Here is a 16,906-nt window from a genome sequence, read left to right on the forward strand (position 1 = left end):
CCTCAATGAGGAGGTCTATATGGAACAACCCGAAGGGTTTGTCCTACCAAAATATGAACATAAAGTTTGTAGACTTGTAAAATGCTTATATGGATTGAAACAAGCTCCTAAGCAATGGCATGAGAAATTTGATCAAGCCATCATGTCTAATGGGTTTAGACATAACAATGGAGACAAGTGTTTGTATTCCAAAACTTGTAAGGGATATGTGATCATTGTTTGCTTATATGTGGATGACATGCTTATTCTAAGTAATAGCATGAAAGGGAAAGAAGAAACGAAGAGGTTTCTATCATCAACCTTCAAGATGAAAAATCTTGGAGAATTGATACCATACTCGGTATCAAAGTAAAGAAACATAGTGGGGGTTTTGCGTTTGGGCAAGCCCATTATGTTGAGAAAGTATTGAACAAATTTAACCATCTCAAGGTTAAATATGCCAATACTCCATTCGATCATAGTGTAAAACTAAAGAAGAATGAAGGAAGAGCGATGGCTCAATTGGAGTACGCTAGTGCTATAGGGAGTCTAATGTATGCTGCGCAGTGTACTAGACCTGATATAGCATTTGCGGTAAATAAACTTAGTAGGTTTACAAGTAATCCAAGTGTGGATCACTGGAATGCAAATGGAAGAGTCCTAGGTTATCTCAAGAAAACCAAAGGACTAAGCCTTCACTACTCCAAATTTCCTTCAATATTAGAAGGATATACAGATGCAAGTTGGATATCCAATCTTGGGGACAACTTGTCCACAACTGGTTGGGTATTTACACTTAGTGGAGGTGCAATTTCTTGGGGTTCCAAGAAACAAACTTGTATATCTCATTCCACTATGGAAGTAGAATTCATAGCTCTAGCTGCTACCGGCAAAGAGGTCGAATGGTTAAGGGATCCGTTGATAGAGATTCCCCTAATCAAAGACAATGTATCTACTATATCAATACATTGTGATAGCCAAGCGACATTGGCTAGAGCATACAGCGGAGTGTATAATGGGAAGTCTAGACATATTAGTCTAAGACGTGGATATGTAAGAGAATTGATTCAAAGAGGAGTTATCTCAATATCCTATGTGAGAACAAGTGAAAATCTGCCGGATCCTTTCACTAAGCCACTAATGGGGGATTTAGTGGCTGCATCATCTCGAGGGATGGGACTTAAACTCCCTAAAGAGATTCACGATTGATGGTAACCTATCTTAACATTAGTTATTCAACTAGTGTTAGGTTCAATAGGTAACAACAAGTCAATCAAGTGAATATTAGTTGTTCTCAAAAGAAGTCCCATCTGAGATATTGAGTACTTGTGTGTTACCAAGTGGAGGGTTAAAACCGAAAGGTTTTTTAATAGAATTCAGTCTTGTAAAGACAAGTATTTTTGGTAACAAAATACTGTATGAATTCTACCTATATGGACCTAGGGGTGGTGCCACCTCTCATGAGAATTTGGAGTATTCTCAAGGACGTCCATGAATGGAAAGTGCACATGGCCATTAACTGTGCAAAGCGAGACATAGAGGTCTCAAGTGAACATCGCAAAGGTGTGTGTGTTATCACCGATTTGTTATCATGAAAAGATGGTTCAATGCCTAGTGCAACCAAATTTTCAACAAATTTTGTGATAATTACACTATCGTAAAGTTCAAGTTGAAAAACACTTTGCTTTATGCACTAATGCAATGACTCCTATAAGAGAGAGTTCTTATTTAATCAAGTGGGGGATATGTTATATTTTAAAATATAATGATTGATTAAATAAGTGTTACAATAGACAACTATTTAATCTAGTGGGGGAATGTTATATTATTTTCTAATATAATGTAATATTATATTATATTATAATATAATGTTTTAGATTAAATAAATGTGACAGAGAGTGTCACATATTGTAACATATAATAGAGAGTTACAATATTTAGATATATCCAAATAATGTAACATATTTGGTGTTACAAATTTGTAACTTCCAAATATTACCCTTTATTGTGTAAATTTGGTGTTACATAATATTGAGATAAATTTCCTAAAGCCATTTGAGAAATGGCTGTTAGAGATATGATTTTAACCCCAATAATGTGTTTTGGGGGTTACAAAATCATTTGGGAGGGTTTGGAACCGCTTGGAAAACAGCACAATTTTAAGTGCTAAAAATGGTTAGTGGCCGCGACAACTAAATGTTGGTGGCCGCGGCCACAGGCCAAAAACTGACCAATGCTCCAGTCGAGCTAACGATGATCTCATCCCCGTGGCCATTTGCGGTGTGGGGAATCGACCTAATAGGGTCCCTACCAATGGGCAAGGGAGGAGTTCATTACGCGATGGTGGCAATCGACTATTTCACGAAGTTGGTAGAGGCCGAGCCTTTGGAAACCATCACATCAAAGAGAGTCCTGGACTTTGTGGTGAAGAATATTGTATGTCGGTATGGGCTTCTGAAAAGGATCGTGTCAGACAATGGGACCCAATTCAACAGTGATCTTTTCACTAACTTCTTTGAAAAATATGACGTTATTAAGAGTTTCTCCTCAGTACCATATCCACAAGCCAATGGGCAGGTCGAGTCTGTGAACAAAACCCTGAAGGCAAGCCTTAAGAAAAGGTTAGACGAGGCCAAAGGAGTATGGCCCGAACAGCTCCCGCAAGTACTTTGGTCATACCGAACTTCTCACAGAACCTCCCTGGGACACACTCCTTTCTCCTTAACTTTTGGAAGCGAGGTTGTCCTTCCAGTTGAAGCTATGGTAACCATTCACAGGCAAAATACATTTAGCCAGAAACTGAATGAATTACTTAACACATCTCTCGACCTGATTGATGAGAAATGAGAGGATTCGCAGTTACTGCTCGCCCATTATCAATAAAAAATCACTCATTACTATAATTCTAAAGTCAAGAGACATAGTTTTGGATTAGGCGACTTGGTTCGCCGAAGGGTCTTTCTGGCGAATAAGGATCCCAAGGACGGTGTTTTAGGCCCGAACTGGGAAGGACCATATCAGATCGTGGAAATTTTGCGTGAAGGAACCTTCAAGATAGCTCAGATAAATGGGGAGACAGTCCCACGGACCTAGAACGCCATGCATTTAAAAAAGTATTATCAATAGTACAATCATCCATGTAAGGCTTAATTATAAAAGCCATTTAATTAAATAACATATGGATTATTAAATGATTTTTCTTGTTAAGGTGGTTTTGAATAATTTTTCTTGTTAAGGTTGTCTTAGCTCGTGTATTGACGTTTGTAAAAGCAACCAAGAAAGTCTCTACATTCTGGTTACTTGGGGGTTATATAACCCGAGTTGGATCAGAATAAGATCGCTGGATAAGTTAAAATTACTTAAAACCCTGGATACAACCAGGTCAGAAACATAGAAGCTAGGAAAATTGATTATTCGATGGCCTTTTAAGAGCTCGAGATGTTAATAAACATAGCACGAATTAAGTTTAAATCACTTAAAACCGTGGATACAACCAGGTCCAAAACTTAGAAGCTTGGAAAGTTGAATATTCGATGGATTTTTAAGAGCTCGAGATGTCAATAAACCTAGCATAAACTCAGTTTTAATCATTTAAAACCCTGGATGCAACCAGGTACAAAACTTTGAAAGTTGGGGAAAATTGTTTAAATCAAGGGTATTTTAAAGCTCAACTTATCAATAAATCTAGCACGAACTAAGTTTAAAGTATTTAAAAATCCTGGATATAATCAGGTCCAAGGTCTGATTCTTAATTGGTATGATATAAATCAACACGTAAAGTTTGGATATAACCTAGCTCAAAATGTCTATCCCAATCTAAAAATTGATTCCTAAAATCTCGAATGTACAAGTCTAAGGAGTCATAAACATGAGATATAATAAAGGAAAGATGAATAGATAAAACGTTAGATGTATAAATAAAAAAAAATTGACCTGAGGAGAAAAACCTCGAACTGAGCCCAAGGGCAATTGTTTACAAACAAATATAAAAAAAAAAAAAAAAAGATTGTCATTGAACTCCTCTAGGTACAAAACTTGGAAAGTTGGGAAATTTTTTTAAAATCAAGGGCTTTTTAAGGCTCGAGTTGTCAATAAACCTAACACGAACTAAGTTTAAAAATATTTTAAATCCCTGATATAACGGGGTCCAAGGCCTGATTTTTAACAAGTATGCTATAAATCAACACATAAAGTTTGGATATAACCGAGCTAAAAATATCTATCCCGATCTAAAAATCGATTCCTAAAATCTCGAATGTACAAGTCTAACACGTCATAAGCATGAGAGATAATAAAGGAAAGATAAATAGATAAAAATTTAGATATATAAATTGAAAATAAAATTGTCGCGAGGAGAAAAACCTCGAATTGAGCCCAAAGGCATTTGTTTACAAACAAATATAAAAAACAAAAACAAAAGGAAAAAGATTGTCACTGAGCTCCTGCAGGTCATTCTGAGGATGTAACCTCCTCGCCTTCCTTCTCGCCCACTGCAGAAGCATCCCCCATTTCTGACGGTTCTAACAAAATCCGAGCCTTGAATTTTTCAAGGTACGGATACCACAGCGCGGGAGCCATGAAAGAAAAGTTCCCGTCCTAATTAAAGGTCGAGCAATGGTACAACGTATCTTCCATGGACGACAATGAGCCCGCCTTCTCTTCTTTGACTGCAGCCTCGACCTAGGCTAGTTTTGCTTTGGCTTCATCAACCTTGGCCTGGAGTTGTGCAGTTTGAGCCTGGAGAGTAGCCAAGGCAATCTTTGTAGCCTGCTCGCTTTCCTGGGATGAGGCAAGGGCAAAGTTGGAATCATATTCGCTCTTTTGAGCAGCCGCAAAGGTAGCTTTGGTGGCCTGCTCGCCTTCTTGAGCAGCTGTCAGGGCAGTCTTGGCAGCATTTATTTCAGCTTGGAACTCATCATTTCTAGCCCTAGCCCAGGCTATACGGCGATATTGAGCCAGGGGAGACTGCAAAATAACAAGGCAAGTCAGATATATCCTTATACGTGATAAAAAGAAAGATGTCACCAAGGAAGGATAGCTTACTGTATGGTTCATCCCCAGGGCTGATTCTAGGACGTTCTCTAGGCTTCACTCCTCGATAGTCCTCAAGTCCCTCGAGCTGGCCTTATAGGCGTGCCCTGCCATGTGACCCACCGTCTTGTAAAGGATTCCTCGAAAGGCGTCAGGGATTTTCTCTAGATCCTGGGGATCTAATAGTATTCGGACGGTCGCAGCTGGGGTAGGGTGAGCTGGAGGATTAGCTTGAATTACTTGATCCTGAGGAGGCGCGAACCAGGGTGGAGGAGGAGGAGGAGGAGGAACCCTCCTCTCAGTAACGGTAGACACGGGAGCTGTCGAGCTCGTGCCTTTCCCTTTAGCAAGGGATTTTAGAACATTTCCCGCTGCCGAAGGGGCCTTCTTAGTAAATCTGGGCCTCTTCACAATAGGGCCCGAGCCGGTTTTCCGGGCCTAAAAAGCAGTACGGAGGTCAGGAGCTCCAGTTTGTTCCATCTCTTCACCTGAAAGAACAAGAGGGATTAGTTCTCAAATAAAGTCAAAAACATACAGAAAGAAAATAAATAAAGATCCTACCCTCCGGGTTGGGGGAGGAGTCTATTATAACGACCCTCGGCCTTGGGGCTACTAGAGGAGAAGGATAGTCTACGACTAGTATTTCTTAGATCCTAGGAGGTTCAGGCTCCGGTTCTATCTCAGGGCTGGACTCATTTACGTACTACCTAAATCCAGGGGCAAAGGCGCCCTGGAGCAGAGAAGGCCAGGTCCTATGGTTGGTCCCGTACTCCTCAAAGATGGCAGACCTAAAATTTAAGGTATTATCAACAACAGTGGTGCCCTTAGGGTAACTACTATCATGACGCACCACTAAGTGGTCTACACACTGGAGCATGGTGATATTATGGTCTGGGTTGTTAGGATGACGATGGACGAGCTGATTTGGGTTAAATCTAACTAACCTAAAATAGGCAAAAGCACTATCTATTTCCCTATAAGGATATGGGTTACCTTGGTCGGAGGGGCCGACTACTGTCCCTAACGTAGCCTGCTCTAAATCGGGTTCCCAAACAGCCTCAGGAATCTGCCTCTTTCACACAAGAGGCACCTCGTCCTCTTCCACTTCCGCGCCTTCGATGGCCGGCAAGGCCTCTTCTTGAGAGAGTGGGAGCTCATGGATTACCGGGATAGTAGGCCAGGTCCTTAAGGCCAACGTCTGGCCTTCGGCAATCAACTGGCATGCCAGCATTGTGACGTCATTCACGATCTAGCAGTAGTCCTTCTCACCAAGGGTAGCTCAGACAATTTCTCGTATTGACCCCCATGGGTCGCGAACTTCACCGTCCTCACAAATATGGTTGCACGAGAAATAAACTTAGTTAATACATTTACAAGGGAAATATCTTGGAATGAATAAAATTCCACGAGCTGCGGTCAGAGAATAAAGAACTTATGAGGACGGTTAAAGTATCTGTGTTAACAGTTTCGTAAGTATTGGTCAAAGGGAAGGAAGGCACCTGCTTTCAAGTGTTCATCACTCCAGGCCACGAAATCGTCCTGGAGAGGGGAGCAGCTCCGTTCTCCTTCAAAGGCAGGTTAGGAATGAGAACTCTGGTCCCGACCTCGATGTTGTGGCTCAGCATGATCTTGTTCACCCAACCCTGGGTCGTGATCTTGGATATGATTCGTTCCACCTTGAAGTAGGCGTTGGGGTCAACCACTACCTCCTTTTCCACCACCGAATCGAAGTGGGGAATGAGACTCAGGGGCGACCTCCTTCCCTTTTTTCTTTTATTGAGAGGATGAGTTGGTTGCATTCTTCTTGGGTGCGCTCTTCTTGGGAGCCATCAGATCGCCTAACGAACAAAACAACCTAATTAGTAGGCAACCTAAGAGGATTTAAAGGTTACAACGCGGAAGTACAGGTGGAATGGTTTACTTTTGATGTACGATCTGAGTTAGCCTCGGCCCCATCGCGTGTTTTCATGCGATATCCTAAGTTACGCACCTCGGTTTCCTAACAAACCCCTGATATTTAGGGATCCGTGTGTTAGAATATCAGGCCACTACTTTCCTCGAGAGGTGGTTTAGTGTAAAACCACTCAAGAAGTGTGACCCCTAAGCAACTTGGTTTGGACCCTAAAACTCCTGAATGGGTATTTTCTAAATTCGCCATGGATTACCCAACTTTACCCATAAATTACCCAGTTTTATGAATGTCACAGTTCCAAAGATATTTTAGGTCCTATTCGTTAAATCTAAGTTGAAGCCTATTCCCTAAAAAAATTTGTGAAATAGCCTAATATTGATTATGGTGAAGTGCGAATGAGCATGGTGAAAAGAAAAAAGAAAAAAAGAAGTCCAGTAAAGAAAATTTTCTTCAAAACCAAAAGACGAAGTACTTACAATATGTTCTTCGATAAAAAGAAGTAGACTATGCGAGGGAAAGTTCCTAGAAGACTCCTGGGTAACTGGGTGCAACGAACGGTTTTTGGGTTTTTCTGAGAAAGAAGAAGGATTTGGAAATACAGAAGAGAGAAAATATAGAAAATTTTCAAATGAAAGGTGGTGAAACCTGAAAATTGCCTACCCTATTTATACGTAAACAACATAAATTAATTTCAGTCATCCAACTTGGTTAGTACAAGATCCAAAGGCCATGGTTAAAAAGACAAAACGGCAGAAAAAGGTGACAAGACAATTATTGTACGCCTCGAAACTCGAACAGACACCAATTGTGGTATACCACGTGTCCAGTACTCGAGTAGTCAGGCATGGTTTAATGCAACAAAAGTCTAAAAGTCCCTACTGTGTAGGTTAGAAGGTGACACAATGAAACACGAGCAGGGACTTGGGGGGCGAATGTTGTACCCTATTTTCAGCATGAGTCCTTCACTCAGCTTAGGTACAGCTGGCAAATAAATATACAGAGAAATAACCAAGGAAATGATATATGTTTATTATCCACGTAAGCAACTCCGGTGTCACATGGGCACGTGTTGTGTTAGGCGTCCTGGGTTTAACCCGAGCTACAGACAAGAAGGTTGTGAAGCATGAGCTCATGATATTCAAATGGTTGATGAAGTACGAGCTCAGAGAGATATCCAACTCGTGATAATTCAAATATATTGTGTACTCGCGGATCCCCAAAGACTCAGGTACTTTTATACGATTATTTATGACCAGCCTATCATATTTAATGTCCCAAATATTAGGAGACCATTTATTTTGTGATCAAATCATATCCTAGTATAAATGAGAATTATTTGTATTAAATGTAATACATATGTAAATCTATGATTGACTCTCGCGGTTACCCAAACCTGTCCATGGAATTTCTCTATAAATACTGAGAATATTGGACAAGAAAAGGGATGATTATTCTGTAATATTGAAACTCTGCCAAAATAGAGAGAGAAACAACAATAATATAGACTCGTGATCAAGGTGGATTTTAACCACTGAGCCACGTAAAAAGATTTGTGTTCTTGTGAATCCATTTCATATTTCGGTTTATTTTTAAGCACTATTCAACCTTATTATTTCTTAAATACACTGTTGGTGAAAACCCGTGTCAACAACATGCAAATTACTTGAATTCCAAATTCGAGTTTTAGACTTCCTTTTGATCAAATCAAACAAGCTTCTAAGTGACTTTACTTTGAATGTTGCACCAAAATTTCTAGAAATTTTCTTTTGATTTAATCACAGTTAAGCATGTCTTAAATAAATGCCAATCAATATTGACTTACTATTTATTATTTCTTTTAGCTTTGAACATTAAAAGGTTCAACATACATCTCTATGTATTAACTAAATGATTATGTATTTTTGAGCATTTATAAGAGAAAGTTCTTTTGGTTAACTTTAATTAACAGACTATGTAAACAGGGAGAGAACCAATGAATGGTTCCAATAAAAGACTGTCTTTTATTTGTTTTATGTGTCTTATTAATTACAAATCAATCTCAAAAATAATTCACATATATGTTACACTTAATTGTGGTTGAAAGAAGATGTTTTATTTATTAAATCAATGATTTGCACAATATTGAATAATTCATAATTATCATTTATACTCATTGAAGATATAGGTGGAACAAGTATATTTCAAAAATAAAAATTGAATTTATTATTCAAAAGAAATATTAAACTTGATCGTTCATCAAATAAAGGAATCTAAAAACATAGTTTCTAGAAAGAATTCTAGAAATAATTTAAAGAAAGAAAAAAAGACTTAATACAAAGTTGAAAATGAAAAACTAATTTCCATGTTAGTTATCTCTCGGTCTACCAATCTACAATCATTTTCTTGTTTCTCTTTTCTTTAATTGAATAATGAGTTCCTGAAAACAAGACAAAAATATTGTTTGTGGCATAAATTTTTTAATAAACTATTCAAATATATTAAAAGCAGATGATCAAATTATATTTACCCTTTTTTCTTTAAGTGATCAAAAGAATCTATTTTGATCCTTTCCCATCTCTCTTATGTAGATCTAAGGTTCACATATCTCGATTTAATAATGTCAAACATAGTCTTTAGTATGCAATGACAAGACAAATAATCAGATCTCATCCAATCCTCATATTTTTTATGACTATCATAATCAGATAAAGCTGATGACTCATCTTGAGGCACATCAATGATTGCATCATACACTTTTAGTTCACTCATAATTATGTGTATGTTTCTGTACCAAACATCAAGATTGTTGAAGTCTAAATGAAAAGTACTTAGGTAGCCGTCACGATGATTCACTGGTTCTTTCACATTTTGAGGTTCCTGATCACAATTAAGAGAATTAACAATTGTTGCTGGAAATAAATAAATAAAATATAATGAATTAAAACATATAATAACTATAAGATTTTATTTGGAAAAGTAAACATGATGCATGAATGCAACATATAAAAACACATAAAATATACACTAATCCACGACAAATTAATTCTAATTCTAATTTTGCTTTAATTAAGAAAATGTTATTTTTTTTATTTTAATAAAATATTTTTCATCAAAACAACAATTTAAACAACTTTAATTTTGATTTACCATCTTGACTAATTACGACTAAATTTATTATTATATGATTTATCATATATAAACATATAACAAAATATAGGACGTTCCTAATAGCATGTTTTTGCATGAATGTAATGCATACTAATTGCATATTGTGTGGGTATATGAATGGAATGCTATAATGCATGACAAAATATTAAAAACTTTAATCACATTCCAACATTTATAATAAGTAAATAAAAGCAAGTATGGTAACTTTTGGGTATTTCTAGAAAAATTACAATACTTGCAAAATATACATGAAAATGTAATCTAGACTATTTAAGGCATGATGAAGAGTGCCTTGATCTTGAACCTTAAGATGTAGTCTTGTTGAGCCAATGCCACTATTTTCCATATCCATTTTGAATTATACAACTTTTTTTAATTATTTTAAACAAACTTTTAAAATAATTAAACATTGGGTTTTAACACCCAAAAAGTTTCTACAGCCCAATTTGAATTTTTGTAATTTAATTCAAAAATAAAATTAAACAATTTAATTTTAATAAATTAAAATTCAAGACAATTTTAATTTTGGATATTTTAATTAAAAAAAATTTAATTATGGAAGACAACAGTTATAATATTTTTAATTAAGGAAAATAATCAATTTTATTTCAATTAAAGAAATTTCCAAATTAAAACCATTTTAATTCAATTTCTGATTTTTAATTGAATGAAAAATTAAAATAATTATGGTAACAACACATTAGGGTTTGTACGATACAAAGCCTAGGTGTGTACCATAAGGTGCAGTGGCAGAGAGGTCCTGCGATGGAGGATGACAGGGACGCACACTGGGTTGGTTGGGCGCGGCAGGGGCACACAGGACTGGGCAGGCATGTGCAATAGGGGCACGAGCCTGGGTAGGCAGGCGCAGCAAGGGCGCGCGAAACTAGGTAGGCAGGCGCGACAGGGTACACAGGGCTAGCGTTGGGGCACGGGCCTGGGCATTTAGGCACGCATGGGCATGGTTGGCGCAGGCAGGCGCGGCTTGGGGCTAGGCTCGGGCTTGGGCTTGGGGCTCGAGGCTCGGGCCATTTTGGAATTTCAGCCATAATTTTCAAAAAAAAATTACAAAATTCCTATGCCCCAAAATTGGCTTACAAATTTCATCTTGAGATTTTAAGAACAATTCCTAAACACAAAAGGACCATTATTAAACAACCCTTAAGAATCTATTATCATGAAAATAAACATCCATCCATTCAAACATATATCACATATAATATAAAAATGCACATAATCTCACACAACAATTAATAATATGCATAGATTAATGACCTGCTCTAGTACCAATTGTTGGAAAAATAATGAGAGTATGCAGGGAAATAGATGTGGTGGGCCAGTGTGTACAATAGTAAAAATTTTCATCTCTCATATAAACAGTTTATATGATCAAGAAAATATCCAGACAGAGACATTAACATACAATATTATTAATCATGCAACATATATATAAATATACAATATATTTATATATATACATATATCATATAAACATATACATAAAATTTACAAGAACATAAGTTTTTACCTCTTAAAGCCTATTAAGTGTCCTTGAGTCTTTTCGTATATATATATATATATCGATCTTCCTATCCAACCCTTTGAGTACTCAAGCCACGATCTTCTGGAGTGTTCTCTACACCTCAAGATGTGTGTGGGTACATAGAGAACATGGGTGTGTAATTTAGGAATCACAAGTATTTCTCAATACATGATAACTTGGATTATGGTCTAAGAAATGTTAGAAAAATAAAGAAGAAAAAGACAATCTTTTTCCTGACAAAAATTCTGAAAACTATTCTGAATTCTTACTGACTTGTGTTTGACTCTTGTGTATATTGTATTTTCTTCTTATTATTCTATATCACACATATATAGTGATTATTCTATTACCTTATTATTCCTATTAATAATAGTAATATAATAATAATATCATAATGATGATAGGAATTGATTTAGGTAAATATCTAACTTTCTAAATTTGAAATTTTCTATTTTCAAATTATTTATTAATTAAATAAATAAAATAAAATAAAACACTGATACAATATCAATGCAGTGCTACTCGCATGGCATAGTCCCTAGACTGTGTCATGCGTGAACTGCTATATTCCCTTTTCAGGGATATTGCATTTTTATTTTATTTATTTATTTAACTAAAATCAATCTTCCACAAAATAAGGCATTTATCTTTTTAAGGAAAATATGACAAACATATTTCAAAATTTAAATTGATGATCATCATTATCATCATTTTTTAAAATTTAATAAATCAAAAACTATTTTTGACTTACCAATTTTATTTTCTCCCACTCAAACAAAATAATTAATTTCAAAATTTTATTTATTTATTTGTATATATGAATTTTGAAATTATATATTTAAATTAATAAACATATTTTCGAAAATTTAATAATTAATTATTTAACCTCAATTATCATATAATTGTATACTTGACCCAAAGAATAAAATTCTTCTAAAATTTCAAAATTACAGTTTTACCCTTATATCAACTCTTACATTGATATGGTGTTGATAGAGTCACCGTGGGGACTTATGGACCTATAATATCAAGCTCCAATAAATATTAGATTATTAATCAAAGCTCTTTGATTATATAATCATATTAATTAATCTCATGATTACTCCACTATAAATATGAGATTGAAGTCTTGATAATTATAGACATATATTTATAGAGTGCTTTATTAAAGAATAATGTGTCCATTGGTATAATCATTACAACAACGTTAATCCTCTATTAATGGTTCATAATTAAAAGAGAATAAAATTACTGTTTTACCCTTTTAGCTATAACTTGTTCCTAGAGTATCATTGACTTTACTAGTGTAGGTTGTGTCACAACAAGTTTGCGATGTGAGCTTATAACCTTTTCAGTTCCAAAAGTCAACCCAATAGGGAACCATTATTCAATCTATAAGATGGTATAGAATCCATATATGCTGAACTATGTCCCCAACCATATATATTAATGAGTCGCCAAAACAAACATTAACGCATGAATCAAATGATCAGATGACATATATAGGAGTTCATAGCAACCTCAAGATTAAGATCATCGTGTATATGATCATCGTTTGATGTGTTTGATTAATACTATGAAACAATGTTTAAACAAGTATTAACAAATCGCATCTGGTTCTATATATCACGATACATAAATTTCATTCACTAAAGTTTCCTACTACACTAGTGACCCAGATCTATGTCACTTGTATTCATAATACTAGGAAACCGTACCAAAAATAATTAATCTAAAGATTCCATAAATTTATTTTACTGCAAACTGTTTTAAGTTTATTATTTTAATCTCGATCCTATCATACCAATATGAGATTAAGATCACATAGATAAACTTTGAAATTTGTTGATATTTACTTAATATTATCAACATAATACCGGACATAATCTATATATATATAAAATCAATTCAATTATTTATTTCATTTAAAATATTTGTAAACTACAATTTCTTTAAGGACACTATTGCCAACAATTACTCTGTTTAGTTTTTCTATTTGGGTAACAGAACTATATACAGAAATATGATAATTTTTTTTGTAATTATTATGCCTACGAATTAATGTGATGTTAACTAGTATACCTCTAATTTAATTTGATACTAATTACGAAAACTAAAGTATAATGTCAGCTGATATAGTAACCTATCCCGGCGGAGATAGTGGTGGTCGAGACCCGCCAGATCCTTCTAGGGTACCGTCATCCTATGAGTCAGGTTAAATATTTTATATCAAAATTATTTTTGAAAAATATATTGTTAGAGAAATATAACAATAATACTAATATTGGTCATTGTTAAAAAAATTTAAAGTCTCACCGACGAGAAGAAAGGGTGGTGGCCTTGCCAGTAATAATGTTCTTGAAGAATGAAGGAAAATTTGGTAAACCATTGCATCTAGAGCTTGACCCTATGACGAACAAAGTGGTTGGTCTAGAGGACTGTTGAGTCTAGTTTATGTCATGTTTAGGTGGTGTTTTAGATAGTCTTTTATTTCATTTTTCTTTCATTTAGTGCGGGTTTATGCTTTTGTTTGTTTGTTTTGAAATTTTTGTGAATAACAGGAAGATTTGAGTACTTGGAGGAAAAATGTCCAAAAAGAGAAGAAATATCCAAGTTTTGGTAATATTTTTGACAAAGGATGGATCTCGAAGCGATTTGGAGGAGTTGGTGATTTTTCGGGCTTAATAATGCAAGAGTTTAGAAATTTCTTAAGGGTCGCGGCATGAGTGCTCTAGAGTTGCGGCCAGCCCTTTAAACAGAACCTATGTTTCGAGGGAGAGACTTGAGTTGTCGCATGGCTAAGGAGGGCCGTCTCATAGAAGAGCCAAATCCCAAAAACCAGAGACATGGGCTGCGTCATGGCTTTGGGAGAGCCGCGGTTCAGAAGTGCAGATCCTCGTGAATTTAGGACACAGGCCGCAGCATGGTGCGTGTAGAGCCACGACCTGCCTCTTCAAAAATTGAAAAGAAAATTAGGTTTTATAAGAAAAAAAAAAGGAACGAAAATGGGGATCGAAAGGGAGAGTCTTGGAGGCTGAAGAAGGCTTGGAGAATTCTCAATTGGTTATTTTTCATCTAAATCTTTAAGTTATTTTTAATTTTCTTTGTGATTAGAATTACAATTATGAACTAATTTTCTTTTTAGGATTTTTAATTGAATCCCTATGATGAATTAATGCAATTTCAATTTTCTTCTTCATCTCTTTTCAATTCCTTATAGCTTGTACTTATTGATTGATTATTGAATGGCCATCTATAGTCATTATCTATATGTTTTAATCAAAATATGAGAAATGCAATTTGAATTTGCTTTGGTTATATTAGACACAATTCTAATTTGGAACGAGAGTATCTAGATTAATTGTGTAACTATTTATAGAGTTTTTAAGATTAATGCTATCTTTGTGATTCAATTTACCATAGAAATATAGGAAATTTTCACTTAGGTTGAGTTTATAATTCATAAAATGATTATAAGCTGCTTTTGTCAACTCATTAATTGAAATAGGTAGAAAGAAGAATTTAGAACTTTGTATTAGGGAGTAATAGGGAGGATAGTTGATGAGATTAGATATCCTAATTATTCTTTCACTATTTTAATCTAAGGTTTTTTTAGTACTCATTGTTTTATTTAATCTTTAATTATTGTTTCAGCACTTTATATTTTCTTTTGCTTTGTCTACAAGAATCGAAAGTCTAATCGACCAAATAGAAGAAAAAAAAAGATTAATTGACTGGTAATTGGAGATTCAGTCCTTGAGGACGATACTTGGTTTTACCAAGATTATTACTAAATTGTGATACGTGCACTTACGTAGCTAGAAAATTTCGCAACAAGTTTTTGGCGCCGTTGCTGAGGAATGAAAAACTATCAATATCGGTCTAATTGATTTTATTTCTAATTTGGTTATTTTTGCCTTGTTTCTAATTTGTTTCAGCTGGGTTCCTTTGTAAATTTGAGGTGGTTGTGTAATATGCGTAGCAGAAAAGAGGCAGGTAGTATTGTTCCTGTAAATCCTGAAATTGAGAAGACGTGCAAACAAAACAGAAGAAACAAGAGGTTGGCTCATCAGACGGTAGAGATGGCACAAAATGTGAGGAATAATGAGGTTCCCGAAGTTCTTCAACATCCAGTTCAGAATCATGATGCCAAGAGTCTGAGAGACTATGTACTGCCCACTATAACGGGAGTACAGAACTGTATAAGACTGCCGGCTGTGGAGGCTAATAATTTTGAGATTAAGCTGGCAATTTTGCAAATGGTGCAAACCACTGTTCAATTTGGTGGTTTGCCTTCTGAAGACCCCCATATGCATTTGGCAAATTTCTTGGAGTTGTGCGACACTTTCAAGTACAATGGGGTTAGCGATGATGCTATAAGGTTGAGACTCTTCCTATTTTCTCTGTGGGAAAGAGCTAAGAGCTGGCTTAATTCGCTTTAGGAAAATTCTATCAATACTTGGCAGGACCTTGCTCAGAAAGTTTTGGCTAAGTTTTTCCCTCCCTCGAAGGCTGCTAAATTAAGGGGAGAAATTAATAACTTCTATCATATGGATGGAGAGTCATTATATGATGCGTGGGAGAATTTCAAGGAGTTATTGAGGAAATAACCCACCATGGTATAGAGAAGTGGATGCTAGTTCACAATTTTTATAACAGGCTGTGTGGTACAACAAGAACGATTATTGATGCTGCAGCTGGTGAGGCATTCATGAGTAAGAATGCCAATGAAGCATATGAGCTGCTAGAGGACATGGCTACAAATAATCATTAGTGGTCTGAGGAGAGGTCATCTGGGGTCAAAAAGGTAGCGGGGGTGCATGAACTTGATGCAATTACTGCTGTGACAGCTCAAGTGGCCTCCTTGACAAAACAATTACAGCAGAGCACTTTATCTGCTAATCCGGTTCAGATGACAGCTAGGTGTGAAATTTATGGTGGTCCTCACTCTATTGATCAATGTCATGCTAGCAGTAGTAATAACATTCCTATGGATCAAGCTCAGGTTCAAGCTGTGGGAAATTTTCAGAGGCCATTTAATAATCCATTCTCAAACACTTACAATCCTGGGTGGAGAAATCATCCTAATTTTTCTTGGAGGAACAATCAGGGCTAGCAACCTCAGTTTCAGGGCCAGTTTCAACAGAATATGCCTCAGCAACCAATGCATCAAGCCTCTTCATCACAACAGCCTAGGCCTCAACAACTAATGAATCAAGCTCCACCAGATAGGCCTAATGAATTGCAAGCTGCATTATTGACCCTCACCAACACTCAAACTCAGTTTATGATAG

General features: G+C 35.8%; 1 non-coding gene across 1 annotated transcript; it reads right to left on the bottom strand.

Annotated features, from left to right (window-relative positions):
* Window positions 1-16,129: 16,129 nt before the first annotated feature.
* On the bottom strand, window positions 16,130-16,235 carry LOC133833307 (small nucleolar RNA R71). The gene has a single exon (XR_009892698.1). It is a non-coding gene; the product is annotated as a small nucleolar RNA R71 (small nucleolar RNA).
* Between the last annotated feature and the right edge of the window lie 671 nt (window positions 16,236-16,906).

Source organism: Humulus lupulus, chromosome 4, assembly GCF_963169125.1.
Source record: "Humulus lupulus chromosome 4, drHumLupu1.1, whole genome shotgun sequence".
NCBI lineage: Eukaryota > Viridiplantae > Streptophyta > Magnoliopsida > Rosales > Cannabaceae > Humulus > Humulus lupulus.